Source organism: Palaemon carinicauda, chromosome 7 (genome assembly GCF_036898095.1).
Source record: "Palaemon carinicauda isolate YSFRI2023 chromosome 7, ASM3689809v2, whole genome shotgun sequence".
Lineage (NCBI taxonomy): Eukaryota > Metazoa > Arthropoda > Malacostraca > Decapoda > Palaemonidae > Palaemon > Palaemon carinicauda.
In genome coordinates this window covers 93,182,640-93,199,541 of record NC_090731.1, presented here as the reverse complement: position 1 = coordinate 93,199,541, position 16,902 = coordinate 93,182,640, and positions in this window count along the sequence as shown.

Below are 16,902 nucleotides of genomic sequence, written 5' to 3'. Positions count from 1 at the left end.
ACCACCCAACCACCACAAGGCGGTTGCCTAGTTTAGAAAAATTCTGCCGAAATAGAGATAATTAGCCATGTATATATAACTGCCAGGTAAGTTCTATTCATAAAAATGATATTTTCATAAGAAAATAAACTTTCAAACATGCTTAGCCGGTGGCCATATAAATATAAACACCGGGTAAGTCGTGTTTAAAAATAAATGTTTGAACACACTCACCCGGTAGTTATATATAACCACCGGTAAAGTTAAATGTTATAAATACTTACCCGGTAGTTACATAAACTACCGGGAAAGATGACAAATTCGGAGATAATTTGTATTTTTCCTAACCATACAAACCTTAGCTATTTATTTACATGGGGTTTTACTTTCGGCGTAGCTGAAATGACGAGCCATTATTATTTTAACGAGGGTTAATTACCCCCGCGCTAGTTGGCAAGGGGGGTAGGGGAGTGGTAGCTAGCTACCCCTCCCCCCCTCACACACCGGTGAACTGCTTCACTTCACTTAGAGGTAGGACTTGCCTTGGGGGACAGGGCTGGCAGGCAAATATGTGTAAATAGCTAAGGTTTGCATGGTTAGGAAAAATACAAATTGTTAGGAAAAATACAAATTATCTCCAAATTTGTCATTTGTTCCGTAACCGAAATACAAACCACGCTATTTACATGGGGTGACTTACCCCTTAGGTAGGGAGGAAAGTCCCGGCCTTACTGGCTTTGGCTTTTACCCGGGAACTCAGAATCCGAGTGAACAGCACTCGAGAAAAAGAGTCCCTGCACCTCGCAAGTTCCTTGCTCCACAAGGAACGAGCGGCCTACATAAGCTTGTGTGTGGAGGAATGAAGTGTGACTCGTCCTAGGGAGTTGACCTTAAGTACTTTAGATGGAATTCTAGGCTAGGACATTCCCAATACCACCTCGTCAGGGTATGGGGGACGCGACAGTATTATCTTAATACTAGGAACACAAAGAAGCATGGTTTACCTGCAGAGGTTCGAGGTCAGCAATGCAGAGAACCCAGGATGCTGCTTTCCCCAAGAGAGGGGAGGATGAAGAAAGAAGTAAGGGCCAGACATACTCTTTCATTCATGCAGTCTAAAACCGGGTAATAATGCCTTCAACCTTCTGCTACCTGTCCATTAAGGAGCCTGAGATTAGACCAGCTGTTGTGCAGCCACCGCAGGGCCGATCGAGAATGTATCAAGGCTCCTGTGGGTCACGTCCTGCAGGTAGTGGGCTTTGAAGGTCGTTTGACGCTTCCAGACCCCAGCTTGTAGCACCTGCGTCACCGAGAAGTTTCTCTTAAAAGCCAGAGACGTAGCGATGCCTCTGACATAGTGTGCTCTGGGACGACGTGACGGAGGAGGATCTGGATTCAAGGCGTGGTGGATGACCCTTTGAATCCAGGCAGAGATAGTATTCTTGGTGACCCTCCTCTTCGTCCTTCCTGTGCTCACAAACAGGGCTTGCACGCGAGGACGGACTGCAGCCGTTCTCTTCAGATAACGCCTCAGACTTCTCACTGGACTGGACATAGTAACAGATGGTCTGGGTCACTTGTTACAGAACGGAGACTCGAGACCCTGAAGGAGTCGAACCGTGGGTCCGGCACTCCAGGGTTCTGAGTCTTAGCTACAAACTCAGGGACGAACCCGAACGTTACCTCCCCCCATCCCCTTGAATGGGCGACGTCGTATGAGAGACCATGAAGTTCACTGACCCACTTGGCTGAGGCCAAAGCGAGCAGGAACGCCGTCTTCCAAGTCAGGTGTCGATCAGAGGCCTGGCGTAATGGTTCGAACGGAGGTCTCTTAAGAGCCCCGAGGACGCGAACCACGTTCCATGGAGGAGGTCTCACTTCCGACTGAGGGCAGGTAAGTTCGTAGCTTCGTATGAGTAAAGAAAGTTCCAGCGAGGAAGAAATGTCTATTCCTTTCAGCCTGAAGGCAAGGCTTAAGGCTGAGTGATAGCCTTTCACCACCGAGACTGAAAGGCGCATTTTCTCCCGCAAATACACGAGAAATTCCGCTATTGCTGGAATAGTGGCATCGAGGGGAGAGATACCCCTCCCACGACACCAACCACAGAAGACTCTCCTCTTCGCCTGGTAGACCCCTACGGATGACTTTCGCAGGTGTCGAGACATCCTCTCCGCAACTTGTTGCGAAAAGCCTCTCTCAGTGAGGAGACGCTGGATAGTCTCCAGGCGTGAAGCCGAAGCAAAGCTACGGCCTTGTGGTAGATGTTGCAGTGTGGTTGCTTGAGTAGCTCGTGTCGTGGGGGAAGTTCTCTCAGGAGTTCCGTCAGGAGCTGCAGAAGGTCCGGGAATCACTCTGCGTGATGCCATAGCGGAGCTATTAAGGTCATTGACAGATTGACCGATATTCTGGTCTTGTTGAGCACCCTTCTCATTAGACAGAACGGTGGAAAGGCGTAGGCGTCGATGTTGTCCCACCGTTGTTGGAAGGCATCTTGCCAGAGTGCCTTGGGGTCCGGGACTGGGGAGCAGTACAGCGGCAGCTTGAAGTTCAAAGCTGTCGCGAACAGGTCCACTGTCGGGGAACCCCACAAAGTCAGGACTTTGTTGGCTACTTGAGGATCCAAAGACCACTCGGTACTCACTATCTGCGATGCTCTGCTCAGACTGTCGGCGAGCACATTCCTTTTGCCCGGAATGAAGCGAGCTGATAGTGGAATCGAGTGGACTTCGGTCCACCTCAGTATCTCTACTGCAAGATGGGATAGCTGTTGTGAAAAGGTACCCCTGCTTGTTGATATAAGCCACTACTGTGGTGTTGTCGCTCATCACCACCACGGAGTGGCCCGCCAGGATCTGTTGGAACTGTTGAAGGGCCAGATAGACGGCCTTCATTTCAAGCAGGTTGATGTGGAGGCACCTATCTGATTCTGACCATAGGCCTGAGATCCTCTGGTTTAGAACGTGGGCCCCCCCACCCTTCTTTTGACGCGTCCGAGAACAGCATCAAATGCGGGGGGAGGACAAAAAGATCCACTCCCTTTCGAAGGTTTTCGTCGGTCAGCCACCACTGCAGGTCCGCCCGTTCCGCGGGTCCCATAGGGACCAGAGTGTCCAGGGAATCGTTGCCTTGGTTCCACCGGGACTTGATCCGCCATTGTAGGGATCTCATCCTGAGGCGGCTGTTCGGAACTAGACGGGCCAGGGAAGCCAGGTGACCTAGGAGACGTAACCAAGATTGGGCTGGAAGGACTTCTCGTCCGAGGAAAGGTCTTGCGACCCTCCTCAGCCTTGCTATCCTGTCGTCTGATGGAAAGGCTTTGTGGAGATTGGTGTCTAATATCATGCCTAGATATACCAGTCGTTGAGTTGGAAGCAGAGAAGACTTCTCGAGATTTACCATGATCCCTAGATCTTGGCAAAGTCCCAGAAGCTTGTCTCGGTGTCGAAGAAGGGTCGACTTCGAGTCTGCCAGGATCAGCCAGTCGTCCAGATAACGGAGGAGACGGATGCCGATTCTGTGTGCCCACGAAGAAATCAGGGTGAACACCTGAGGTGCTGTGGAGAGACCGAAACACAGCACCTTGAACTGGTAGGTCTTGTTGTCTAGGCTGAATCTCAAGTACTTCCTGGAAGACGGATGGACTGGGATCTGGAAGTACGCGTCCTTCAAATCCAGAGTGCACATGAAGTCTTGCAGTCTCACTGCAAGTCTGACCGTGTCCGGTGTCTCCATGCTGAACGGAGTTTGCTTGACAAACTTATTCAGAGCTGAGAGGTCGATGACAGGTCTCCAGACTCCAGACGCCTTCTTTACAAGAAAGAGTCGACTGAAGAAGCCTGGGGAGCCGTCGACGACCTCCTGGAGAGCATCCTTCTTGAGCATGGTCTCGACTTCTGCCCGGAGGGCTAGCCCCTTTACCGATCCCATGGCATAAGAGCTCAACGACACTGGATTCGCTGTCAGGGGAGGAAGAAATGTTATGAATGGGACGCGATATCCTTGGCTGATCACAGAGATCGTCCAGGAATCGGCCCCGAGTTGCTGCCACCTGTCCGCGCAACTTTGTAGGCATCCCCCCACTGGTGGACATGCAGGGGGATTGCCAATCCTAGCGTTTACGGCCTCAGCCGCTCCCCCTAGGATTCTTACCTCCCCTGGAGGACTTTCCGCCTTTCTTGTCCTTGACAGGAAAGGGCTGCTGCTTAGACACTTTTGCCTTTGCTGCCGGAGCCTGTCTCGATGTCCTAGACTGACGAGGCTGCTGATGTTGTTGTTGAGGAGCTGGAGGCTTGTAGGGCCGAGATGTAAGGGCCCTTTGGAGGAGCGAATCTTGATTCGACTTTCTCCACCTCTCAGCTGTCCGTTCCACATCCTTGGCTCAAACAATCTCTCTCCAAGGATGGAGGAGTGTCTGAGCTTGCTGACATCTACGGCTGGGACTTTCGAGTGGAACCTCTCAGTCACGGCATCCTGACGTTTTAGGATCGAGTTTGCCCACAAGTTCGAAACTTGGTGAGCTAAAAACTCGATGGAGCGCGTGCCCGAGAGGAAGAAAGTCTCAAGGGCCTTCCTGGTGCTCTCCTTGGACAAGTCCTCGGATCGCAACAGGATGCCCAGAGACCCAAGCCAGATGTCCTACCACGCAGTGGCCTGCATGGCACACTTTGCCACTTTCTCCTGGCTTAGGATCTCCGTAGCCGAGAATGTCACCTGCCGGGAGGAGAGTTTCTCGAGAGAAATTTCCCTAGAGAGCTCTTCCACGGAGTGGTGGAGGGGAAGAGCTAAACAAGACTCCCCCATGATCTCGAAGTACCTCCTCTGCTGTACGCGAGGAGGTGGGAGGAGTTTGTTCCCGGCAGAGGAACGGCTGGGAGGCGAGTTCGGTGAGCTGGCCCTCAACTTTGTCTCTGGCACTCTTCACTCCCTGGGACCAGGGCAGAGCCGCACTGGCCTTTGGGAGCTTCTGGGTACCGTAGACTTGGTCCAGGACTGTATCCTTGTCTTCGCGGGGGGCGGTCTCGTGGTCCTTGAATCCGTTGAGTTGCCTCATTAGACTCAGGACCTGCCAGAAGGCATGCTCCGACTCGTGCTGCTCTCCTCCTTGTGGACTGGCAGCGAGGTCTCCTGTCCCCAGTAGCTCTACTTGGGGAGATACGTGGACGTTCTCCTGGGGTCTCGGAAGTGCTGGTCGAATCCGGGTAGAAGACTTAGGAGCAGTCTTCGAGTCCTTAGGCTCCCTCCTGGGAGGGATACAGGACTCAAGCAAAGAAGTCTGGGGGCTCCTCTCCACGCGAGACGGTTCTCTTCCTCGAGGTGGGGTTCCTCCCATTGGTGCCGTGGGAGAACGCCTCACCTCGCTGGATTCTCCTGAGGACGGAAAGGCTTCGTCCACAGGGGAAGGAGAAAACGCCTGCGAAGGGGAAGGGGCCTTCCCGACGGACTTCTTGGGAGCCAACTTAACCCTAGGAGAAGTTACCACGAGTCCACTCCTCTCCTTCTCTTCAGCGAGGACGCGGGTGCCGTTGGTTTCAGTCCCAGATCAGCGAGGGCCGGCTTCATCGCCTGCACGACCGCTTTGATCAGGGACCCGAACCAGGGCTGGCGGCTGACCGACGCAGTGTCAGCAACACCCGCCGGAGGGAAGGGGATCGGCTGATCCTTAGGAGTGGATACTACGGGGCCTGCCTGAAAAGAAGAATGTTGCGTAGACCTCTCCGAAGATTCTTCCTGCTCCTGGACGTGCGCAGCTCTGCGCTTGCGGGGTGGTGATCGCGAGGACGAGGATCTGGAAGCACGCGTCCCCGAAGACTCGCACGGTTGGGCACGCTGCGAAACCCGGCGGGAATCGCTAGCAAGGTCGCGCTGGCGCTCGGGCGATGGTAGAACCGCTGGTTCGCGCGCGGGCGAACGTGGGCGCGCATACGCGTGGGCGCAGAGATGAAGGCGCGGGCGAGTGGGCGCGTAGGTGAAGGTGCGCGTGGGCGCGTAGGTGAAGGTGCGGGTGGGCGCGTAGGTGAAGGTGCGCGTGGCTGCAAGGGAGAACGGGAGAACGATGACGCATAGGCGAATGATGGCGCGTAGCGCAAAAAGGCGAACGACTACGCAAAGGCGAGTTAGCGCGTGGGCGTGTCGGAGACCTGTGGCGATCTGGCGTGGGGGCGCGTAGGAGAGCGCTTGCGCGCAGGCGAAGGATCGCGCAGGATATCGATGGCGCGCAGTTGCGCGTTCAGAAGGAACCAACTGGGGCACAGGACCAGAGGGCGAGGATGTCCGCAAAGGCGAACGCTCGTGGGTGGGCTCAGGAGACATCTCGTGGGCGCGCCGCGCAGGAATTCGGGCTGTCCTAGAAGTGCGCAGAGGAGAGTACGCGCGATGGCGCGAAGACGATGGTTGGCGCGTTGGCGAACGTCGGCGAGGAGGCGGAGGGACAATGTCCTTGCCTGCGCCCAGATCCGGAGATCGTGGGCGCGCGGGCGAACATTGGCGCGCATCAGGAACAGGGCACGCCATTGTGCGCTGACAAGCAGGAGATCGTGGACGCTCAGGAGACCGATGGCGCGCATTGCGCGCAGCAGGAACAGAAGTGCGCAGGCGCGTAGATGAGCGTTGGCGTGCAGGAGAGCAGGAGATCTACGGCGAGTCTCAGGAGATCGTCTGGGCGCAGCAAGTCCAGAGGAACCTGTGAGCGCCTGTGCGCTATCTAAGGAACCTCTAGGACTGCGCGCGCAGGTAAGACCTGGCACTCGAGAGACTCGCCCACATTGTGAGAAGAGCTCTCTTGCCCCGAAGGGACCGGTGCCCGTTGGATAACGGGGTGCGTGGGCGCCCACTGCGCATTTGCGTCCAGGAACGGAGATGGAAGACTGGAAGGTCTGGCACGCGTCGGAGATTGCGAACGATCTGCAGAGAGGTCCAAGGAAGCAGCTGCAATGGTCTGCTCTCGACGTGGAGGATCCTCTGCGGGGGAAGTCGAAGGCGAAGACCCAAAGAGGTGCCTCCTAACTCCCTTGTAAGGAGAAGGAAGGCCTCTACGGCGAAGAGGAGGGCGAGCCTTACGGCGAAGAGGAGGGCGAGCCTTACGGCGAAGACGACCTCGAGGCACAGTAACACCATCGTCTGTCCTCCGAAGGAGTCTCTGTCAGTGCACTCCACCGAGGGGGAGTCACCCGCAGGAGAGACCGTTGGACTCAGCTCCTCCCTCGAAGGATGTTCGGAGGGGGGAACTGAGCCTTCAGCAACAATCGCAACTGCAGCAGGGGTTTGACCCGACCCGTCGGAAGCCTCTGCCACAACAACGTCGACAATAGACAAGAGGATCTACCTCTGCTATTACCGGTAACTGTTTGACAGCTGCACCCAACTGGATCAGGTCAAACAGGGCTTCCTTGGAGGGCGAGCCCTCAAGCCCCAAGGAAGCCCAAAGCTGTAAAAGATCATCGTTAGTCACATGGTCATCAACAGACTCAATGCCCTCTCCCGGAGTAAGAGGGGGAGCTGCCTCGCTATGGGAGGCAACGCCCTCTCCCGAACCCCGAGATTGGGAAACAAAAGAAGGGCCTGCGCTACCACTCGCCGGCCTCTCGCGATAGACCGATCGAGTGGGAGCTTGGGAGGAGGTTCAGGCGGCGGAAGAAGAGTCCTTGGAACCTTCCTTCTTCAAGGCAACCCTTAAAGGAGAACGATCACGCTTAGGCTTCTTCTTACGCCGCCGGGCAAACCTCTCCCACTGGGAGGTAGGCCACTCCCTGCACTCACTACAGGTATTATCCCTTTCACACCGTTGACCTCGACACAGCGGGCATAAGGAGTGAGGGTCTGTCTCGACCGCCGATATGAATGTTCCACAAGGGCAGTCAGGGAGTCCAGGGCACTTCTGCATGATGGGAAGGAAGGGAGAGGCCAACTTTAAGCACACAAACTGAAAGAAAAAGCAAAACAAAATTAAGGCTGTCAATAATGCGAGGCGGAAGCAGAGACGTCTGCTCATCGCCCGAGCCAAAAGTGAAGTGAAGCAGTTCACCGGTGTGTGAGGGCGGGAGGGGTAACTAGCTACCACTCCCCTACCCCCTTGCTAACTAGCGCGGGGGTAATTAACCCTTGTTAAAATTCTAATGGCTCGTCATTTCAGCTACGCCGAAAGTAAAACCCCATGTAAATAGCGTGGTTTGTATTTCGGTTACGGAACAACTATATGTTATATGATTAAAATGAACAGATATAGGAATAACATATAAATATATGTAATCAACCCTTAATTCCTAAGTTCCCATAAATAGTGATTTGTTATGATTAAAAAGAACAGATATAGTAATAACGTATATATATAAATGTAAACAACCCTTAAATCTTAAGGGTTCCCAAAAATAGTGATTTGCTACACTTTACAATAGGAACATATATATGAATATACAACTAATACTAGAATTCCCAATATCGAAAAGAAAATAAACAACGATACCAAGACATGTTGGGACTGCATCGATTGTCATGAGAACTACGCAGCGCAAAATTAACAATACACTATTTCTATTTAATCTTTGAAAATAGATCGATGATTTAAAGAGCGAATACTAAAAGGACAAATATTTTCTTAAAAATTTTACATTAAAAGATAAAAACTTATTGTAAGATAGAATTCCTTTTCATTCTTTACAAGAAAAAGCAAATAAAAGAATTTTGAAGGACATACTACGTAGTACTCTGTAGATTACGTCCCACGATTGTGACGTCATAGAGTTGGCAGAACGTATCTCCGCCATCATGTTTTAAAAAGTAGGTTCGTTAGTCTTACAGCAGGGGGAAAAAACTTCCAATCCTACCTCTTTCAAGATACGAAGAAAGTTAAAACACTAACACTCAGTAAAAATAAAACCCAACCAGCGAAGGCTAAAAGTAAATTGTACATCACCAAGATATCTGTAATATACAGGTTAGAGAGAGTGAAAAAACCAACGATGTTGCCGCTACGGCGGGAGAGAAGGTATGAGGGAAAAGGGGATGGTTCCGAGGTACCTCGCTGGGGCGCACTGGTAGTACACCTGGCTATCCAAACAGCGATTGGCGCGAGTTTTGAATTTTCGGCAGTGACGTCAAGAGACGTAAGCTATATATATATATATATATATATATATATATAATTACCAGATAAGTCTTATGTTTAAAATTAATTTCTAGAGAAGACCAGCACATTTTCTACTGCAAAGCTTCTGTAAAGATTTCCCCACCCCCCCTCGAAAAAAAAAAAAAAATCATACTGTAAGGAATTATTTGTGATCTACTTTTTCATAATGTAAGGATTCATTTCTGATTTACTTTATCATAATGTAGGAATTCATTTGTGATTTAGTTTGTGACCTGGGAAGGCGGGTCTGGCTAGCAGTTGTGACCTGGTAAGGTTTGTGACATGTGAAGGGGGATCCGAGGGCTTGCCTCTGGCTAGGGGTTGTGACCTGAGAAGGGGGATCCAAGGGGGGGGGTTTAACCTGGGAACTGCAAGGTTAGGTTAGGTGGGTTTGTTAGGTTCTGTAGCCTTTTAAAAATCTCAAAAGTGTTAATTAATCACGTTTTGGCCTGTTTTCAGCTACTTACATGAACCATATATTTTTCCAACTGGTTATCTTGTGCTTATTTTGCATTTCTGACCATTATTATTGCTGTAAGTCACTCAATTATGACATTTCTCCACCCAAAAAAACCCTGTTTCCCACTAAGGTCCCCCATAATTGTCATTATATAAGGGTGTCCAAAAACTCATGAGTGGGCAGTTTGCCCCAATAATCATAGTCAGAAATACATAAAACACAAGATAACGAGTAGGAGAAAAGGAGTAATATGGGAATTTGGAGCCTTTGTATATCCGCAGCCAGTTCGTCCCGTGGGGATTAAAAATGGACATCAACTACCTTAAACCCACAAGCCGTGTCCTTACCTACTTAACTAACGGGGGGACTAACGGCCGCCTGTGACCCCCCTTACACTGCCGTATTCTAAGTTAGCCATAATCATACATACAGGTGGCCACTATCATACATATACCCAGGGAATTTTGTTTCCTCAAAATCTATAACTTCGTTAATAAAGGTTTACACCAATAGTATACGGAATTCAAAATATTGTATTCGCAAAGTTCTATTCAATAATGCAAGTTCCAATATCATAACTAATAATGCATTGATATATAATTAAACCTAACTTTTCAGTCATGGTAGTGAACCCACCATAACTAAACACTGTGCATTTAATCCGGAAATTATTAAGAACTTTCAAAACACCACAAACACCACTATGTCTATTTTCTACATAACTTTTATTGTACTAATCTATATTCTACCCTCCATTGTACTGAGTGGTATACGGTTTACCTACCATTTAGCGAAGTATTAAATAATTTAAACTAGAGTATTATCCGAATGATAAACGCTGACCGTATCTAAAGTGAATACTTTCATGGAACGCCTTGAATAAGTTCTACCTGTAAGTAAAGCTGGAAATAGATTTTCCAGATGTGGGCAAGTCATTGGCCGTCAGCCTTTAGGATCTAAGCCGCTGGATGCATACAATATATGCATTTACTCAGTTGAAGAATGAGTTACCAAGGTGAGTTTGATGAAAGATAACGGCCATATCATGTTTTCAGCAATAATGAAGCCACTCCTACTCAGACTCCAAGAGCCCGAGAGGTATTTTTTTTTTCTTTTTTTTTTTTCATTTTGCACCTGTCGCTCTGTGCGCTCTTACCTCTATCTGGGGGGGGGAACGAATTTATTTGGTCCTCATCACGAGAAACTTGCGTGATAATCGATGAGGCATCCATCGACTCATTTGTTTAGAAAGTCACTTTGTAATGAGAAATTTACGGTCACTTAATACATCTAGAATTCCATCTCACAATTATCACCATTGCACCAGAACTAAGATGGCAGCTGAACTTCTGTCTACGATGTTCCAGCAACATCGCAACTTTAAAGCAAATTGTAAACAAACGCCCGTATAGCCTTTGAAATAAATATATGTAATTGACACTGCTACACATAATCAATATCGTATTTTCTAATCCGAAATGTGTTTTTTGTGAGTTTTTTAAGCTTTCATGTGCACAGTCAGTTCGTGTTGCTATAGTTTTAGAAGGATGTAATTTATTTCATGAGAGTTCACTTTTTCCCATTTTCTTTCATTTCAAGGACAATATTGGGTTACCGTGAATACAAACTTACCTTTGGTAAGTGGCTTTACTTGTTTTGAAAAGAGCATTAGATGAGAAATAAACTCATTAACAGTGAGTATTAGTTACTTTTGAAATATCCAAAACGTATTTTACTTCTTGTAAAATGTTCATAAGTCCACATGTTTACTCTATAACAATATATAGATAATTAAAAACTATGTTTGAGTGTAAATTTCTAATTTAAATTGTCAATTTGCCAGACATATTTGTATTTAAATTAGACTCAGGAATATAATCGGTGTCATTTTGTTTAAAGGCTCACTAAGTTAAGGGTGAGGGTGTTCAGAGATAAAAGAAAAATCTAAACGAGAGTTTCCTCGCAAAGGATCATTATTTAGATTCTAAATTGAATTTTCTTGTAGGGAAACAATAGTTCCAATTAACGTAGGTATGATATGGGGATCATAGATATCAATCTATGATGGGGATGTTTTCTAGGGTTCAAAGTATTAGCGACTCAAATCTCATGATCTGATGATAAAGGACGTCAACGTGTGAATTCCTCTTTTTTGATTTTTAAATGTTCCATTGGTCTATAATAATTCTTACTTGTTTACTTGTTTTGGGTTTAAATCCAACCCTCCACTGAAGTCGAGTGAACTACAGTACTTCTCAGGCGGGTCCATATCAATCATCTAACGAAACATTTTCATTATAACTTATATAATAGGCCTACTTTGATTGTAGCATCTTCCAAATCATATGATCTTGTGAAAAGTAATGTCTTTAGTTTCTTCTTAAATTCAATTGCTCCCTTTAAGTCCTTCATTTCAGTTGACAGTTTATTATAATGTCTAGGCGCACAGTAGCTGAAAGCCCTTTCACCAAATTTACTATTTGTTCTTGGTTCAGATAGTCTATGTTTGTCTCTCATGTCTCTTATGGCAACATTTGTTTCTAGTTCTATTTTTTTCAGGCATTCTTTTAGATATTTTGGTTCATTTTGGTTCAGTATCTTAAACGTTAGTAAGAGTAGCTTGTATTCGATCCTCGCCTTTACCGACAGCCAGTGTAATTTAATTAGTGCAGGGGTAATTCTATCCCTAATGTGTAGTCCTTTTATTAATCTAGCGGCTCTGTTTTGTACTCTGAATTTTTTTTCAGCTGATAATTTGGTAAGCCATAGAACAGTGAGTTGCATTAATCAATTCTTGAAAATATGTGGTGATTAATGAGTATGGCCATAGATTTTTCATTTAAGTATTTACTAATAAATGCTATGTTTCTAATATGATAGTTACAATTTCTTACCATATTATTTATACATTCATTCATTGTCAGTCTATCATCCATGATTACTCCAAGATTACTGACAGATTTCTTTAGGTCAATGATCGATTGACCTATTTCAATTCTTTGGAAGCATTCGATTCTTTTTATATCTTTTTCATTTCCAAAAATAATACATTCACTTCTATCTTCATTGAGCTTGAGCGTTTTTGTTAACATCCAAGCTTTAATGTCATTCATTATTTCACGTATCTTTCTTTTAGCTTCATCAACTGATTCTATTGGGAAATAGAAATGTGTATCATCAGTGTATATTTTAAACTTAACTCTGTGAGTTTCAAGTATATTTGCCAGTTCAATCGTGTAAATTTCAAACAGGAGGGGACCTATAGTCAATTTCTTTTAGCGAGGCAGATTTGCACCGACTTGCAGCGGTGCCCTTTTAGCACGGAAATTTTCCTGATCGCTGATTGGTTGGACAAGATAATTCTAACCAATCAGCGATCAGGAAACATTTCCGAGCTAAAAGGGCACCGCCGCGAGTCTGTGCAAATCTGCCTCGCTAAAAGAAATGCTTGTAGCAGTGCCCTTTTAGCTCGGAAAAGTTTCCTGATCGCTGATTGGTTGGACAAGATAATTCTAACCAATCAGCGACCAGGAAACATTTCCGAGCTAAAAGGGCACCGCCGCGAGTCGGTGCAAATCTGCCTCGCTAAAAGAAATGGACTTAATACACTGCCTTGTCTCAGATTCAACATTTGATATTACTACTTTAACTTTGCGGTTTTCAAGATAACTCACAAACCAGTCATATGCTCGTTCTACGATGCCACCGGCTTTAAGGTCTTCCATCAGATATGTATGTTCTACAGTATCAAATGCTGCACTTAGATCAAGCATCACAAGAATGCAAGACTTGTGATTTGTTATAATTTCTGTTGTGTCATTTTTAATCGCTAACACTGTTGTTTCTGTGGAGTAATTTTCTCTGTAAGCAGATTGATCATCGGGTATGGCATTAGATTGTTTCAGATGTTTCCAGGTTTGTTCATGTACAGCAGTTTCAATAATTTTCGAAAAATATGACAGATATTATATTGGCCTATATGAACTTAAATTATCTATATCACCTTTTCCTTTATAGACAGGCTTGATACATGCAACTTTCTCACAATCAGGGAAAACTGCCTGTGTTAGACTCATATTTACCATGTTTCGGTAGGTCTCTTGTATTCTGGTGAAATTTTCTGCATCTTTTACATCGTCAATTGGAAATGGGTCATTTCCGCAGTAGGTTTTTTTTTTTTTTTTTTTACTTTCTTTATTATTCTCATATAATCACTCTTACTTAACTCTTTGAATACCCTTAGCTTACTTACACCTGTTGCTGATGTATTCCTTCGTTCTGTTGTGCCGATGTTGCGAAAACTGGAGTAGATTTGATTTATTTTTTCTTCAAAATAATCAATAAAATAATTTGCTAGGCATTTAGGATCATTAGTTATGTCAAGCAATACTATTTCTGTCTTTAGACCTAATAGTTTCTTTAGGTTTTTATGTATTTTCCGTGGGTCATTTTCATTACACATTTTTATATAATAGGCCTTTTTTAACTAAGATAATGTAATTGTAGCATTTTCTAGCCGATTTGTAATATTGTCAGTTTTCTTTATTTTTATTTCTTTTCCATTTATCCTCCATTTTTCTTTTTCTTTTTTTTCTTCATGTAATTCGTTATCAAACCATTCGATTTTTCTTTAATTGTGATTATCTTTTTTTTTTCCGGGCACCTATTATTATAATTAGTTGCAAGTATTATTTTACTTCTATCAGTATTGCAGTTCACACAGGATTGTCTCTCTACTATGGTGTGCTTCTCTTCACAGATACAGACTGGTGTTATCCCTTTTATATCCTCTAGGCTTTGTTCAATGAATTCTTTTGGATCAAAGTTGGTCTTAATTCTGTATGTGATTTCCTTCTGTATTGCATTATTTTTTCTAACATCTATTTCAAAAGACATTTATTAGTGTGCTACTGTTATTAACACACATTGAGTATGTGTTGTTTGAGATGTTGAGTCTTGAAATAAAGTTCATCATTGTAACTTTAAAATGGTTTATTCTCTAAAAACAACAATGTTAAACATCTCCATCACAGGAGTGTAGCTGGTTTGGTCGGATGACCAATTCAGGTGAAGTATAGATATGAACTGCCTAAATTATCGATATCACAGATATCGTATGTTTAGTTGTCTCAGCATTTAAACACAATATGTAAACTTTACATTCGTCTAGGAAGACACCTGCATCTGGTGACGACACAATCTTTCACACGGTATGCATTTGTGTTGATGCTTCAGAAAAATGTTACATTGCTGAGGGATGCAAAATACATCCTGTTATGATTTTATCTGACTACAGCAAATCTCACGCGAGCATCTTCATCCACAAACTAACTATTACATTAGCTCGGCCAGCTATCTCAATTTTTTTTCTAAAAATTAAACAACACGCCAAAATATGCTTACTAGGTGTGACTGGATATATGTATTATTCTTTGTTTAACTTTAGCCATAAGCAAATGAGGACGAATGTCCAAATAGGCACATAAAAAAAATAATAACAATAATGCATATGAAAAGATATTACCAAAGCAAAAAAGAAAAAAATGCATGATAAATACAGATTACATATATGGTACATTGCTAGCAAATGATTATATGGTACCAAAAAAAAATACTGATATACATATGATTCGGTAACTTGTTAAAGAATAATTGTTACCTTTGTCAGAAACATAGATTAACACAATACGGTAACTAATAAAAATATTTGTTACCTTGGTAAAGATTCAATTTTAATGCACAAACACGAATTCCTGGTACGTACACGTACCACGGTTTCATATATATATATATATATATATATATATATATATATATATATATATATATATATATATATATATATATATATATATATATATATTTATATATAGGGCTGATATATTCTATTAGATGCCCATAGATTCTGTTATTTTTATTTTTTTTTCTCTTTTCTTTTAACATTCCGGCAATATATTTTATTAGATGCCGAGAGAAAAAAATGATTTATATTTTTTTAAAAAATGTTTTTTAAATGTATTTTTAACAATGCAAATGTTCAATAATTTCTTCAATTACATATAACTAGCGTACTAACTGCTTTTCGTACACACACTATTTCCAGAGCATTTTACTCCTTTAGCGAATGAGGTGGCCACTTCGAACGGCTTTAAACTGAATTAAATCAGGAGTTTTGTTTGGACATGGCAAAACGTTCTGTTTTAGCTGCCAACTGTTCCGTAACCTATGCCAAACAAGGATGTTCACGGCGATAAATATCATCACCGTCACACTTAATCCTTCTAGTAGTATGGGGTGAAGAAATTCCTTATAAGTCGGTGACAGGTGGTCCATCTCGGTCAATTTCATCAACCGCTTGGCTACCTGTTTGTTGTATGGGAGAGGTAGTGCTGGCATTGTAGACGTCCACGTGAAGTTCGCGAAGTAGGCTCGTTCTCTGATGATAGTCCTTACCCCGGTCACCATGGAATTAGGGGAAGTCCCGATACAACCATCTGCTGCAACAAAGATGTGTGCAAAGGACGTGGATTCATCCGGGCATGATACATTGAAGCCGTCCTTGTCGTATCGTATCCACGAGCCATTGTTCAGTCTGCAATTGAACTCATTATTGTCAAAGGGATAAAGCTTATCCAGACAATTTTCACTTGTATGGGAGAGAGCACCGTCTAGCACTATACCTAACTCGCATGAATCCATTAAGTTTTTATGGAATTCAAATGAGTCAGCTGTACATATTTTTCTATCCATTGCGTCTGAACAGTGAGTTAATTGATTTAAGTCTTTAATGACCGTATATGTTTCCTTGTCTGGGGAAATCAATACGTGTCCTGTCAAACTGGATATTACTGGATTTGAGTGATTCGTCATGAAAATCGGAAATGGTGATATCCTGTAAGATTGCCAGGCATCAGAAGAATCAAAGGGAATTGTAATCCTAATCTTGTTATTTTCAACGCTTACTGTAATTAGGCTGTAATAAAATTCTAACCTACGTTCGCCTAACAAAGGAACATAGCCTAGTTTATCCCTTCCGTTCTCCAGAATTAACTTTAAGTAATTTATAGGCAACAAATGGGGCGACAGTACACCTTTAGTTGCTAACGTGATAGCTTCTACATAATCTTTGGATTTCTCAATGAAATGTGCAATTCTGTTATGTATGTGATCTATCTTTGAATCATAATACGTTAACGTTGCCAACAAATCCTGTACTTCCATAATCTGACTGATATTACTGGAATGTTCATTTACTAAATCCATAATTTGATTGATTGAAGCTAACTGATTCCTTAGTTCTGACATAATCAATTCATCTTCATGAGTCAAGAACTCAATTTT